This window comes from Phaenicophaeus curvirostris, chromosome 4 (assembly GCF_032191515.1).
Source record: "Phaenicophaeus curvirostris isolate KB17595 chromosome 4, BPBGC_Pcur_1.0, whole genome shotgun sequence".
Lineage (NCBI taxonomy): Eukaryota > Metazoa > Chordata > Aves > Cuculiformes > Cuculidae > Phaenicophaeus > Phaenicophaeus curvirostris.
The window spans coordinates 50326891-50341766 of NC_091395.1; positions in this window are offsets into that span (position 1 = coordinate 50326891).

The window sequence follows — 14876 nt, forward strand, 5'->3', positions numbered from 1 at the left end:
AGAGAAAGGACAAGAGAAGGCAGCAGCACAAAGGCTGGGATGCAAAAGCTGTTGGCAACTACCGTATTAGTTAGATTTTCTCCATGATAGAGGCATGGTGGTGCTGGGCTGACAGTAGGACTGGGTGATCTTAGAGGTCTTTTTCAACCTTAATGATTCTAAGATTATATGAAAAACTCCACCAGTCATTGCTGCACCTAGCCCTGCCCACTGCTGCTTAAGTGCAATGGTTGGAAAAACATCTATTCTTGACTTCTAGACACCCAGTAATAAGGGTTCATCATATGTTGAAAACACACACCGTATTTCCAGCAAAATTTTGTCTGGGTTTGGATTCCAGAGCTGAAATCTCCTTATGCTGTTATAAATCGTGAGTCATCTATTCTCAGAAAAAATAATTTCCTTACATAAGTATTTTGAGGCCAAGATAGAGATCCGTTAACTTTTTCTTCAGTCTCTCACTGTAAGGAAAAAAATCCAGATTGAATCATTCCTGCATTTTTCTTCCAAAAAGTTTCTCATTTGTCTTTTTGAAAAACGTGGACTCCAGAAGAACTCCAATTTGCTGTCTCAGAAAAATAATTACACCATTTGTGCCCTAAAATATCCTGAGATTGGCCTAAAAGCCCAATATCCAGCACATCCCAAAGCACTAAGCTTCTAGAACAGTGCTGGAATATAGACTTACCTCTGACTGTCACTGTACTTGTACATGAGGAATCGGTTCATGGGGGTATTAAAGCTCTTATTGAAAAGAGATATTTTGAAACCTTCACCATCTCTGTGTTTTGTTTTGCTCTTTCCAATCAAAAATGAGATTCTTATATTAGCAAATAAATGCCAGGATTGCTTTGGTCACAAACAAGAAACATAAGCCTGCTGAAACCTTCAAACTTAAATGGAAAAAAAAGAATCAGCTAAATCTACATGGACGGGATGTTTGGATGTGAGGCTAGTCCAAAGGAAAAATCTGATTATTAACAGACTGACTTTTCTATTTCGAGAAAGTGAAGAAGTCTTAATTTTGGTGATAGCCATATGGTCTTTGTACATGGAACATAGACTTTCTTTTCGCATTACTGGTTTACTCAGTGTTGCAACAGAATACTTTTTGTATATCTTGTCTTTGAAAGGATCTCAAATTTTGCTAATTATTTGCTATAGAAATTTTTTAATGCTCAAGGATGTTTCAACTAATGGCTGCAGCAAGCTTTAGACAGGAATTCCTTTCATTATTTACTTGTCTTCAGTAATGACCTTTGCTACAGAGAGCTGACCATTTCACAATCATATTTTAAAAACTAACAAACCCACACCATGTGTAGGTTAACCTCTGCTTATCTCAGTGAGAAACTTCAGAAAAAATACATATATGTACCTGTACAAAAATTACCTATGCTAATTCACAACTGGAATGAATACAGACAGCGTAATGAGTAAAGTGCTAGTCAAATAAACAAGGAGTAGTGCAATCAGCTATTGTATATGTTTCTGACACTGAAAAATAGGTTGTCAGCTAGGCTAAAAAATGGCTGAACTGCCAGGCTTAAGGGGTAGTGATTAATGGCGTGATATATTCCACATTAGGAGGCTCAGTCTGGACCTTAGGAGAAGCTTCACCAGGAGGAGTGCAGTGCAGCACTGGAGAAGGCTGCCCAGGGAAGCTGATCCTTGACAATTTTCAAGATTTGATACACAAACCCGTGGTTGACCTGCTATAACTTTGGCAATAGTCCTGCTGTAAATGGGCTGGACTGGAGACCTCTAGGAGGTGTTCAAGACAGCACTTTGTGATTTCATAATTCACTGGATAAACTTCAAGAGCTGCCTACAAGAAACAGTGCTGATGAGAAGCAATATATTAGACCTAGATATTATTCTCTCAGACAACTTAGGCAACTAAATGCAACTTTACAGTGAATTAAAAAGAAGCATGGGAATGCTCAAATGCATGAAATACATCTCCTCAAAGTTCTAAGTCACAACGGCTTTGAGGAAAAGAATCAAGTTTATGGCTTGATGAAGTACAGAGGCTGTGACCAGAAGAAGATGAAAGGACATTTGTTCTCTGGTACAGCCTCAAGTGCTATGCTTTCAATGTTTCTCAATGCTGCTGAGAAATGGAACAATCATCAACAGTTTTATCCACATTTGGGGTAAAATCTCTCTAAATCAGAATGAACAGTGTCCTTATAACCCTCAGTTGAAAGAAACAGTTAAGTTCATTATGGGACCAGATAGCTGAAACTACCGTAGCTTTCCTTCCTACCACCAGCACGTCACTGCTCAAAACAAGGGCACCTGCAGGACACATGGGTGGAAGGGTTTTTCTGGTCATTGTTTTGTGATCAGTTGGGTGTGTATGAGAGAGAGACAAAAAGATCAAAGGAAGAGACAGATGCTTGTAGGGAAAAAGCCAACAACACAGACATAACAAGGGCCAGGAATGTGCCTCCAAGAAAAGCTAAGAGAAAAGGGAAAAGAAGCTTTTATAGTAAGTGTTTAATGGAAAATAGACTTGAGCTGTAAGCAGAGGCCATGCCTCTTCTGTAACTCTTGCTGTGTGAAAAGGAAAGAAGTTATAGTTTTTTTAATTTTCTTTGTAATTAAATTGGTTTGCACCAAAGAAACCTCATTTCAGAAAACGTCAATTTCTCTTTCTAGCTGGAACGATCCTTATCACACAGGATTTTTATTTAGATATTTATCCAACTCATATTTATTTCATCTAGGAAAGTGCTAGTATTGCTCTATTTACCCCTAAGACAGTGCCCTCAGCCCAGCGGTTTCTAACATGCCTTTTGCTGTAACACTGGGAGAGCTGCAGTTCTGAAAGTTTTCGGACATGCTAGCAGAACAGTCAGATAACGGTGCAGGAATAAACAATGCAGAGCAGAGCGCTGCTGAGCACACTTTTGAGAGGTTTCTTTCTCATTTTGTGCTTGTCTTGTTTTTGTCAGAGTCCTGAGGAAATGTTGGCACCATCAGACCTGGAAAACGGGTGAAGCCCGCTGACAGTCTGACTTTTCGCAATGAAAGTGAAAAAAGTGCTTCCTATTTGGGAAGTGGACTAAACTGGGGGAAATGTCTGTTTCCTCATTTACACACCTACTCCACTAAAAGTCCACAGAATTCAGCTGCAGCTATGAAAGTTCAGCACGCCTACAAGTCCTGCACCAAGAATAAAAACTATGTAAAGTTATTGATGGCTTCTGTAAAAATTGGCTCAAGTTACTCAGCTATTATCACATGGAGCTGTGTGACAGAAAAACAGACAGTATCCAGTTCTCCAAGGTAGAACTCACTCCCTTACCATATGCTACTTTCCAAAATTCTATCTTCTTCTATATGCTGCTTCCCATCTCTGGGACCAATGAAGTGGGAAGGAGTATTACAGTGTCTTTCACTGTATAACCATGATGAGTTTCCAGAACTTTCCATACTGCTTATAGAACGAGCCTTGTCACGAAAGACAACCTACATAAACACAAGAAGTACTGAAGTTTTCAGCCTTAATATTTCCTTCAGTTGGCATGTTTTTTGCTTCATTTTTTCTAGAAAGAGGAACAAATTCCATTACATGACATCACACTGCCATTCACAAGGGCTACCAGGAGGTAAATGGAGCCTTTAAATCTACTGCACAGATCTCTGCTGTTTAGTTAATGGCATGACAGAAAACAGCGACTGGTGTCAGAGACCACCACTAGAGAGCTGGGACACGCACCCTGACTGCTTGGTTCATTTCTCTACCAGCCTCTTCTTAATTCTCACAGACTTATTGGCTTCTTATGTTCGTATTTTCCCTCAGACAGTCCCATTTCTCCTTGTGTAGATGCAGTACCCTTGGCAAATCTACAGATATTCATCCAGTCATAATTTCTCCCTCAATGTTCCAGTTGTGGGCTTTGATTTACACCTTCACTGTCTTCTGGACAGTGGTTCTTTCCCTTTGCAGCTATAGCACTGAATTCAACTTTCATGTCATTTGAGAGGCAGTGAAGGAATCAAGAGAGAAAATCTCAACTGTCCCCATTTCTGTCACCTGATCTACATTCTCTGTGCTACAGCCTTTTGCATTTGTGAATATTCACCGCATCACCATTATTCTTCACTGCTCTAAAGTGACCCACTCCAGTCATCCAACCTGTTCTCACATTTTAAAGCCCTCTGCTTTTTCCTCTTGTTTTTTTTCTGGACTAGAATCATCAAGCATACACACAGCTCAAGCAGCAACAGAAGTTGAGAGGTGCTCAAGCATTCCCCTTGGGAAGTCACAGTGCCACTAACCAGCTATTTGGATTATGATTTGGTTCAGACATTTTCACAACAACAGCAAAAGGTGCCTTTCGGTAGAAATTTCCTTATTTTCAAAGACCCACTTCAAGACAGAGAGTCATCAGAACTGCTTTTCATAACCTTTAGAAAATCTTCAGTCAACAACAGAATCTTCCCCCTTTGTTTGTTTCTTAGCAATGCCTAATAACTTCACAGAAAATTTCAAGAAGAACATAAGTCAAATGTGTGGATACTCCTTGGGCTAAATGAAGATGAAACAACACCAAACAATCTAATTAAAAGAAATTTATTTACACAGGCGAGGTCTGGGGAATAGGATCAGCGTTGGCTTATTAGATCTGTAGAAAGGAAAAGAGAAAGAAAGGAGGGAAGAATAGGAAAGAGAGAGAAAAGAGTAAGATATCACTACCCCAGTGTTCCAGCATTGTCTTCTAGGAACCCAGAATGGCAGGCACGCATGCACGCTGTCTCAAGAATGTTATTTCTACATGAGGGCCTAGGGAAAGAGTTTTAGTGCGCTTGCACAGTGAGCCTTCTGGAAGGTTCTGGAAACGAGTCTTAGATGATCATCTTGCTCCCTGTCCCAACAGGACTGCGGTTTGCCCTTTCTCAGTGCACAAGCTGAGCTCCTTGCAAGCTGGCACAGAAAGAGGCACTGTCCCACCTTCTCATACCTGCATCTTCCTGCAGTTCAACAGCCAGAAACAACTGGTTTAAGGCATACCATTTTCATCACAGAATTAGTCTTTTACATTTCCAGATACCTTATGGAAGACATCCAATAATCTCACTTCCCTAAGCTGTAAAGAAAGAGAGAAAGGAACAGCAGTAGCAGCTATCTCAACCACCTCCTCAAAGATGAAGGACACAGTGTATGTGATGAATGCCACTTAAAATACTTGCCTGGCAGTCCCTAAATACTAAGTCAGTCTTCATATGGGAATGTTTTGTAAAATGCTGTTGATCTGCAGGAAAGTGGAAGGTACCCTTGCTGTTTGCCTGACGGTAGGCTTTCATTTGTCACCTATGATGGACATTCAAGGACTGACACTGCACAGCTACATTGTTTATTGTAGACACCATTCCCCTCACTTCACCTCCAGCACAGTGGTTTTGTTTTGCTTTTATTTCTTTCCTTTCAGGCTGAGGAGAAGCTGGGTAAGAGATGTTTGTTTTGGGAAAAGAAGAAAGAAGACTACTCTGGAATTGTTAAAATAAAATGCAATGCAAGTTTCAACAAAGAGCCACTTTAAAGAAAGCTAAAGTGCTTTATAGAGGTCCTTCTTTATTTTTTGCAGAAAACAAAGTTGATGGAAACAGCTGGAGGCTGTAACTTGGAAAATCGAGAAAGTAAGATGAATAAAACTTCCTGTTTTCCTCTCTTATCCCAACCTGCAGGGGACAGGGTTGGGGGGTAATATTTTCAGCTCCTTTTCAAAACAGATGTTGGATTCCCAAAGGGTTCAGGTTTGAACTTTTTTTCCAAACAAAAATATCAATTATTCTTTTGTGCAGTGCTCCAGGATCTTCAACTCAGCTACAGTTTGTCACATGTAAGCAAAGATGGTTAAATACCGCGTAACTGTTTACCACAAAAAAAATATATTAAACCTTAACCTTTAAGGCTGATATGTACCATTGCTTTCATCTCCTTACTTCAGCAGCACTTTCTTACCTCAGTGGCTTTCAAATAAGGTTCTGTTACCCTACTCATCGTGCTACAATTCATTGAACGTGAAATCTGTTGTGAAATTTGGCTTGTGAAAACTCTCACTGTATTTGATAGGACTTTGCTCTGAGTCATTGCCCCACCTCTTTTCAGATATCCCTTTGGGTGGAAAAGCTGAGACACTTCAGGGCTCAGAAAGATAAAAAAATGTGGAAATGTCTGAGATAAAGCACTGAAAATTTAGGTTTTATTAGGTGTGGGTTTATACTGGCTTAAACACGTGCACCACAGCTAAGAGGTGCTGTGGAATGAAGTTGTTCTGGCTGCTCCCTCAGTATACTCCACTGCTATAACAGAAGTGAAAACATTGCTAAACCCCTTCTAAAACAGTAACATAGAAACTAATAGAAATTAGTAGAAACAGAAGATCCCGCTTCTATTCCTACCTATGCTACTGTCCTTTAAGATCCTGGCCATGGGACTCAACTTCCTCACATCCCCACTTCCCACAGCTGTGAAGTGGAAATACTGACCCTCCTGTAGGACACGTGGATCAAGGGCCTAAAGACAACCAGAAAACAATGAGAGCCTCTTCTCTCAATTCAAATATTCAAATACTCAGTTCCTATTGCAAGAAATTAAAACCACTTTATAAGGCAAACCAGTTATTTTATTATGGTTTACATAGTTTAGTCAATGAATTTAGACATTTAATTTCTGGTTGTTTATTTTTATTCATTTCTGATGATACTGTGAATGTTCCAAATGAAGGTGGTTTGGGACATCTAACGTATTCCATTATGAGAAGATTTTTATTGGGTTTTTCTCATCTATATCAACTCCACCTCTATCTCTGTAACCCTGCTATTGAATCCTCACTTTGGCAATTAGCATGTCTATTATGCATCACCTGAGCCCTACATTTCGTTTGTAAAGCCAGGCATATATTCAGAGTAAGAAACGGCTATGAAGGATTGATTTTAAAACAGAATTAAAATACACTTACCATCACATAGAAATTCTGTCCAGATACAATACTTCAGAGCAGCTGTATGCAGTCTCACTTTGGTAGGTCCTTCTTTCAACTGCCTTACCCAGGAAACACCTGCAGCTCAAAAAATATGTTGTTCAGACTTTTTTAGTGTATAAGATATCTGCTTAAAATGCAGCTAAAACTTTAAACAAAGTTATCTCAAATCTCAGCCATATATTCTGTCTTACTATTTTTCCCCTTCCATAAGGCTCAGCTGGCCTCAGCTCTGGAACAGCTTAGCTTTACTATTGGTCAGATGCCATATATCTCCAATTATGCGCCAGTTCCATTTTTTATATGAAAGGGTGTTCTAAGAGTAAACCTCTCATTTATATTGTTTATTGTGATACACACTAAGAGGAGTGAAAGAAATGGCAAAACTGTGTCTCTCTCCATTGTGCACTTAAACTCACTTTTATACCTGTTGCAGATGAGAGTAAGCTTTCTGTAGGACTAAATGGGTGTGACTCAAAGCAATATGGGACCAAAGCCAATTACTATGAGGCCCATGGCACTCACCGAAACTGCTCCCCATGACTGGGGACACCAGTAGAGCAGGACACATGCCATTTGGGCCAGGAAGCCTTGCTGGCAGCAAAAATCACTCCACTTCCCTGCCAACACACAGATCTCGCTGCTTTTCCCCAGGTGAGGACCTGGCTCTGAGTCATTCTTCTCTCTAAGGAAAAAGAAATAAGAAAATAAGAAAGCCTTATCAATAAAAAATCCTTCCTGATACAGTATCCATATGGGACTGATGAGCTCTCCTCTAAATGACAGCTGGAGCTAATGAGGTGGCAGCCTGAGGCTACACTGAAGGGCTGGTGTGTGACACATCTGCTAATTGGACTATGCTTGCTTCCAAATAATCTGGATTTTGCTCTAATTTAAGTCTGTTCATCTGGCTTTGAGCAAGAAAGTTTAACAGTTTATCATCCAGTGCCGTTCTAGGAATACCAAAAGTGTCCAAAGAAATAAATTGGTAAGGCTGTTTCTGACCAGTTAGGAACTTGGATTCTTAGGTGAATCAAATTTGCAGAGAACTCGTTGTATTGCCACATGTTCGCTTTGTTTTGGCACAGAAAATTAGACCGATTTGAATGCCAGCTCAAAATACAATATGAAGAGAAACAGTTAAAAATAATCTGCTGAACTATCCTTCTAAATAGCATCTGATTCATAAATCATTAACATTCAGAGAATGAAATATCTAATGATGACCGAGTCTTTGAGATGACAGGCATCCTGATAAATAGTGGGAGGATGGAGAACAGAGGGACTTTAAAAAATGTATCACCAAGCTGTGCAGGAAAGATTTATTTCCCAATAAAGACTGATAAAAATAAATATACCAGTAGGTTTGTGTTCCATAACCTCCTAATAAAAAAAAACACTGAATGCACAAGATTGAAGAGTATCGAGGCATAAACAGAGCTGACTTCAACTGCAGGCATAGGTGATGCAAGAACAGGGTTATTCATTGAGCAGCTGTTACTGAGTTACTTATTAGCAATGCACAAAAGTCAGTTCAGGACGCACAACAGTTGAGCCACAAAGCAAAACTCACTGCAGCATGAAAGCTTTCAGCATATTCATCAAATTGACTGGGGCTGTCTTAAGCCACGTAGAAGGAGAGCTCAAAAGATAAAGAAACTAATTAAATAGAAGGTCAGGACTGAGGAAAGCCATGGTTTTGAGCATTCTGTGAAGCCTCAATAAAAGACATTCTGCTCACAGTCAAGCAGTCAATGCAGAAATAAATGCAGGTTTGAAATACTGTATATTTGTATTTCCAAAAATTCTTATTCCTTTCTGGGTCGTTACATCTGTCAAGGTACGCAACAGAGTTGGTGCTCACTACCAGAAAATTACAAGCCACAACCCTACCACAGGGCTGGAGTTTTGGCACTCTCATTCCTGCTGTCCCAGTGCCACAGAAACACCCAGGCAGGGGTGGGGTGGCCTCTTCAGCCCAGATGGCTGTCCTGCACTCCCTGGGACTGGTTTTAATGAAGTAGTCATTGAACTGCAATAAACCAACAATACCTTTGAAGAACAGCACGCACCCTCCAGAGGACCTGGGCAAGAACTCTGGAGACAGGGGTTCTCCAGGAGAACCTCCTGGTTTAATCATTGGAGAAAATACAGCACCCCTGAGGAAAGTGTTCAGCTTGTGTTGACAGAAAGGATAAAATTTCTGGATAAAAGACTAAAAGGTTCCAGGGTCTCCAAAAACAACTTAAAAGCAGAGCTGGATTAAGCCTCAGAACCAGTTACAGGATAAGAAGGTGGGGGGGTTGAAACAGCACAATTTGTGGAGCTCAGCTCATTTTAGTGGGTTCAAATCTCTAGTGGAGATTTGTGATCACCACGGGAAACCTCATTTTATTCTGTTTTGATTGACATATTCACAAATCAGGAGACACCAGTCTGAAGCAAGGGGTTTAATTAACTAAGATTAGTCCAATTAATAAAACCTGGTGTTCTCTGTAATCTATTCTGGATCTTTCAGCCAAACCAAGTCAGAGCAATTTCATCAGAACCCTCTCCCTTTTGTTCTCGAAAAGAGTAACTTCATGCAGCTACAACTGGAGATAGGTATGTACCACTGCATTTGTATCAAGCAGACGCTTTGCCTAATGTGTGATGTCTAGATCCCTGGCTAAAAAAAACTCATTAAAGATTAAAACAAAAGCAAAGCAACAGAAAATACTGAGCAAAGTACTAAATATGAAAAAATACTCTTTTTAAAAAAATGGATCTGATGCCTCTGGTCTCTCCTGCTAGACGTCATTTAGCTAAACATTTGGAGGTCACCCATGCAAAAAAGTTCTGCATACATCGTTAGTCGCCTCCATCTGCCAGCAAATAAATCCCACTCAGCTATTTGTTGAGCCAGCAGAAATATGGCAAGGCTAGTGGTTTTATTCTTGAAAGAGCCCTGATTGTGTCTATCCATTCAGTCAGTTTTGTTTGAATACAAAAGGATTTACTAAGAGAGGAAGTATAGTCTTCATGACTGCAGATCAGAATTCAAAACGAAGATTTGACAGGCAGAGATACAGTGGGTAGGCAAAGGTAGTGACAGAATTCAAAGTACTAATCACCTAACAGCAATTCCATTTACATACCTCTCTGACCTGCCATATACCTTTTTCCTTTGATTATTATTAAGGGGAGACTTTCAAATCTCTGTAGTGGTAATGATATAGTTCATATGTGGTACGGATTTTTATTGGTAGCTTTAGTTATGTAGTTTGGTGCATTGTGATAATACAAAATAGACTCAGTTGTAGAAGGTTCACAGATTTCTAATTCAAGATTCATACCTTTATATGAGTAAGTTTGTTAAGATAAAGCGTGCAAAAAGAGAATCATTTGCATGTCTAAATGCTACAGGATGTGATCTGAACTGATTACTTTTTATCATATTATTTTCTTTTGCCATTGTGTAACTAAGCACAATAGTTTTATCAATGGATTTTCCTCACAGTTTAGCCCCAGTCCAGGCAATTTCAGCAGTTAAAACCAAGCAGTTGAACACACAAATCCTTTCACCCACTCCCACTGAAAGTGGAAAGGAAAATAAAAAAACCCATGCACTTTCAGAAAATAAAATTACTTAAGATGAGACTTAGCTGAAATTAGAAAATTGATTCTCCTTAGCTCAAACCACAACAATTTTCTCAACATTACAATGATCTTAAAAAATGTTGAAGTAATCTAAGGCTTAAAACCAAGGTGAATAGATGTAGTAAATTAAGACTCACATGACAATACTTGAAGCCTGAAAGAAAGATCCAAACTCTCAGATTCTGGTGAGCACAAGGGTTGAATACAAGGATATATAACAAAATCAATACAAAATGTTGGCAGTAAGTCTAATACTGACTGAACACAAGAGCGATATTACGCTGGTCTCATCCATGTTTGTACAAGCCTCAAATAAGCACAGCTGCTCCCTATTTATACCAGAATTAGGAGGTAGAAACATACTGCAATTCTGTATAAATTATCTTTCTGTTTTACCGTAAGTAAAGAACTCCTCCTAAGTGAAAGAAAAGAGTTTTGTCTTCTTTTTCTCAAAGCAAAAATCCCCCAAATGTAATTTTAAGACATGCATTATGGTACACGACAGTTTCTCCCTATTCTGTTATTAGATTTTACTGTTAGATTAGATATAAACTGTTTGCAAAGCAAGCAGAATTTGAATGGTTTTCTGTCCATCATATAAAATAACATCTGGAATGTTTGTATATATTATGATTATTATGACATAAAATGTTTAAAGTTTTCTTCTCAGTAGATTCCTAAAAAGATAATTAGTTTTGATGACTAATTTGCAATTTTATTCCAGCAGAAGCCAGGCTGTTCACAGGTTTTTATTTGGCTTAGAACAGTCATTAGGAAGATGTTTCCCTTCTTTTCCAACGTTCCTCCATAAGAAATATTTTAAAGAAGGAAACTCTGCTATCTTCTCTATCATGTATTTGAAATCCACAAAAAAACCTGAGTTTGAACAAGGAAAATCAACTTTTTCAACAAGAAATCCAATTGGCCTGCAGGATGCAACCCTGTTATCCAGACAAGTATGTCCTGGCCCCACATCTGCTTCTTAATTCTGCATAAGTAAAAGCACCTACACAAAAAAAACCAAAAAACAAATAAACAAGACAAAACCCACAAATTCAATAATCCTCCAGAAAACCTATGCTTTGCCATGATTTATTCCACTATTATTCAAGGCCTTCTCCAGCTGGGAGGTAGCTGGCTATAAAGTTTTGAACTCAGTGGGAGTGAGACATGATACACTTTCTAAGACAAGCACCATCAATCATTTCAGTCAAGCAAATGTTTTTAGATTATTAAAGATTTCAAATGTTACACTTTCTGAGTTTTAGTGTTGCATCATATCTCGTAAAAGGCTGTGCATTTTTGCTACTATACCAAGCACTTCAAATATTTTCAATTTGAAAATATCAAGCCTAGCATTAATTGGCTGTAAAGATTTGATAAAACTGACAGAGGATGAAAGGGGGCAAAGTAAGTTTCAAAATAACATTGGTGATTATTCAGAGTTGCCCTACAGTCCAAGATCTGGAGCACAGAAAACTTCCGCCAAATTAGGAGCTGGCATCCAACTCAAATATAATTCTGAGCTATCAAAAATTATTTTAAGGAGTCAGTCTTAAGTATAACAGAAAAAAACACTTCATATTGGCTTGAACTTAAAATGCTTGATATCCCTCTCATTTAAACTAGAAGTCCTCATACTTGAAAATGACCAGTAATTAACTTTGATGTATTTCTATTTCTTTAATGAATGCTAAGACTCTGCTACGCTCTGTGGAATTATAAGTTGACACTTCTGTTCCAAGGAGTTTGCAGTAAAAGACAGCACAGAAATTATTGTACACAAACCAAAGTGCTGGAACTAGGCTACTGTTGCCATTCTAGGTCATTCTTATTCTTTCAGCCTGGTTTCCTAAGGAATCCTGTTTATAGTAGCCGAGCCTTTCATCTCATCTTATCCTAATAGATTTGATCCTATCAGCCAGTGCAAGAATGAAGCTGTTGTTAGATGGTGAGAGGTGGAAGCCACTCAGGGAACAGAGTCATTCTCTGACCTTTGGTAGACAGAATAATGCTGTGAAGACGACCCTTAGCATAACCCAGAACGTCTCAACAAAAAGATGGTTATGAACAGCCTAACTTCAGTAACATCTTCAGTCAGAGTTTACATTTTAAAAATTTCTAAAGAATCACTCTTACAAATCACCACAGAAACCACTTCTTCAAGTTTCTCACCCTTATGGATTTTCAAGTGTCCAGAAAGACACACTGAAGATTTTCCAATGTATTGCAGTGAAGTCATCAGGATATGTGTCATAAAGTCTTGATCCACAGGAATGTGCTGATGCATGTTCCTGTCTTAACATAATTCCACTGAAATCACGATCAATGAGAAAGCTCAAATCCATTAGAAATCTAACTCAGATTCAGCATATATCCAAACTACTCATTTACAGTAATTAATGATACCACACCTGCCAGAAAGAAGTACATGTTGGCAATAATATGCAGCAAAGAGGGATGGGCATCCCAGCACAGAAACCACTTGAGTTTGGCCAGAGCAAAGAATCACATACGGTTTGAGAGAAAAGTCAGTGCTAGGTGAAGCGGAAGAAAGACGGTCCAAAGTGGAGACAGGCAAAAAAAATAACATGAGCAGGAGCCAGAGGTGGACCTAAGAAGAGTAGAGACACAAGGTAGCAAGGGGTGGCAAGGCAAATACCACATCAGCCAAAAGGCATTGGTCGCCACCACAGGATATTCAAAGCCAGTTAGAGCAGAGACACGTGAAATGAGATTCACGTGGCTATCTGAAAAGTCTGGTTCATCACTCCTGTACCAGGCTGGAAAGAATGAAGTTTTGGAAGGATGGCTGCTGGCTAGAGGAAGAATACTGAATTTCTAATTTGAAGAGTTAGGTGAGAAAGATCCCATCACGGAGATAAGCTTGTAAGGAAACACACCACGCACATCCCCATGTGAAAAATAAGCAAGCTTCAACAATAGCCTCCATGTGCATGAGATGAGAAAAGACCGTATACAACATGGGAAGCTAAACAAAGCAAGTGGGGTGAAGAGAAGAATTTTGCCAGAAATGGAACCAGCAGGAAAAAATCAGAGTTAGTTTTCATCCTGTCAGCATTAATCACAAATGTTCATGGAACAACATGACAAAGAGACCACTGGAAATGCAAGTCCTAAGAATAGTACAGGGACTAAAAAAAGCTGCACTTTTTTAGCAGATTCCTTCCTCTTTTTCATCTAAGACTGGCTACCATGGTAATTATTTCTGAGGAGAAACAAAGAAGTTTTAAACTGCCAGATTCTCTAAATGTCAAAAGTCAGAAACTATCCTCATAGTTCCATCATGCAGTCATTCTTGCATTCACCACACTGATGGGCAAAATGAACTGAATGAAAAGATGGTGTCATCTAAAACAATGACACGTGTGACTCAACAGTTCTTACGTACTTTGTAAAACAAGTGCCAGTAATTTGGTGGCTGTATAGCAAATACCCTTTACCCAGACTGAGCATTCAGCAAGGTAAGGATTAGTTGGTGAACAGGATTTAGGACTTGCTGTGATGAGTGAAGGCTGACAAGCTGATTGTAAAAATCCAGCTTTTTCTTTTAAATTCAGCTTCTCAATAACTATATATATGGGAATGCATAGACTTCTGTCTCTAGCTAAAAAAAATAGAGAATAAAATAGAGCTTAGGTATAAAACTAGAGTTTTGCAGCCTCATTGGTGTTATTTAGCTGAATGTACTTTTCCCAAGCTCTAACATTATGTACCAGGAGCTTTAAAGACTTTGGCAGTAGAGATTGAAGTGAGGACATTCTGATTTATAACCAAGGTAAGCCTAGTCTCCAATGGCAAGGAGCTTACCTTCATTTTGCAAGGGCTAAACATGTAGAGAATTTGTGACAAAAATAGCATAGAAAGTAGCAGATGTTTGTGGGAAGAAATCAAACAAGTGTCAAAGCTAGCATCCCAGGAATTATAGGAAGGCAAATGAAAGCATGGAATATGATATATGAACATCATGTATCTGTTTTCTGATGTGTCATGTCACTGCCTCTTGCCAGTTTTGGAAAGCCTTGAGTATGCTCCTCTGTTATTACCTTCATTGATTTGCTGCATCAGCTTGCCTGATGCGTGAGTTTCAAACTAGTCAGCCAACATATGTGTTCTTTCGCAATGTACTGAAAAACAAAACAGGCAAAAAGTCTCCCTTCTTTGTAAAATCAAAATTTAAAGCATGCCCTGCACTTTTCATCAGTTTTGTTCTTCAAATGT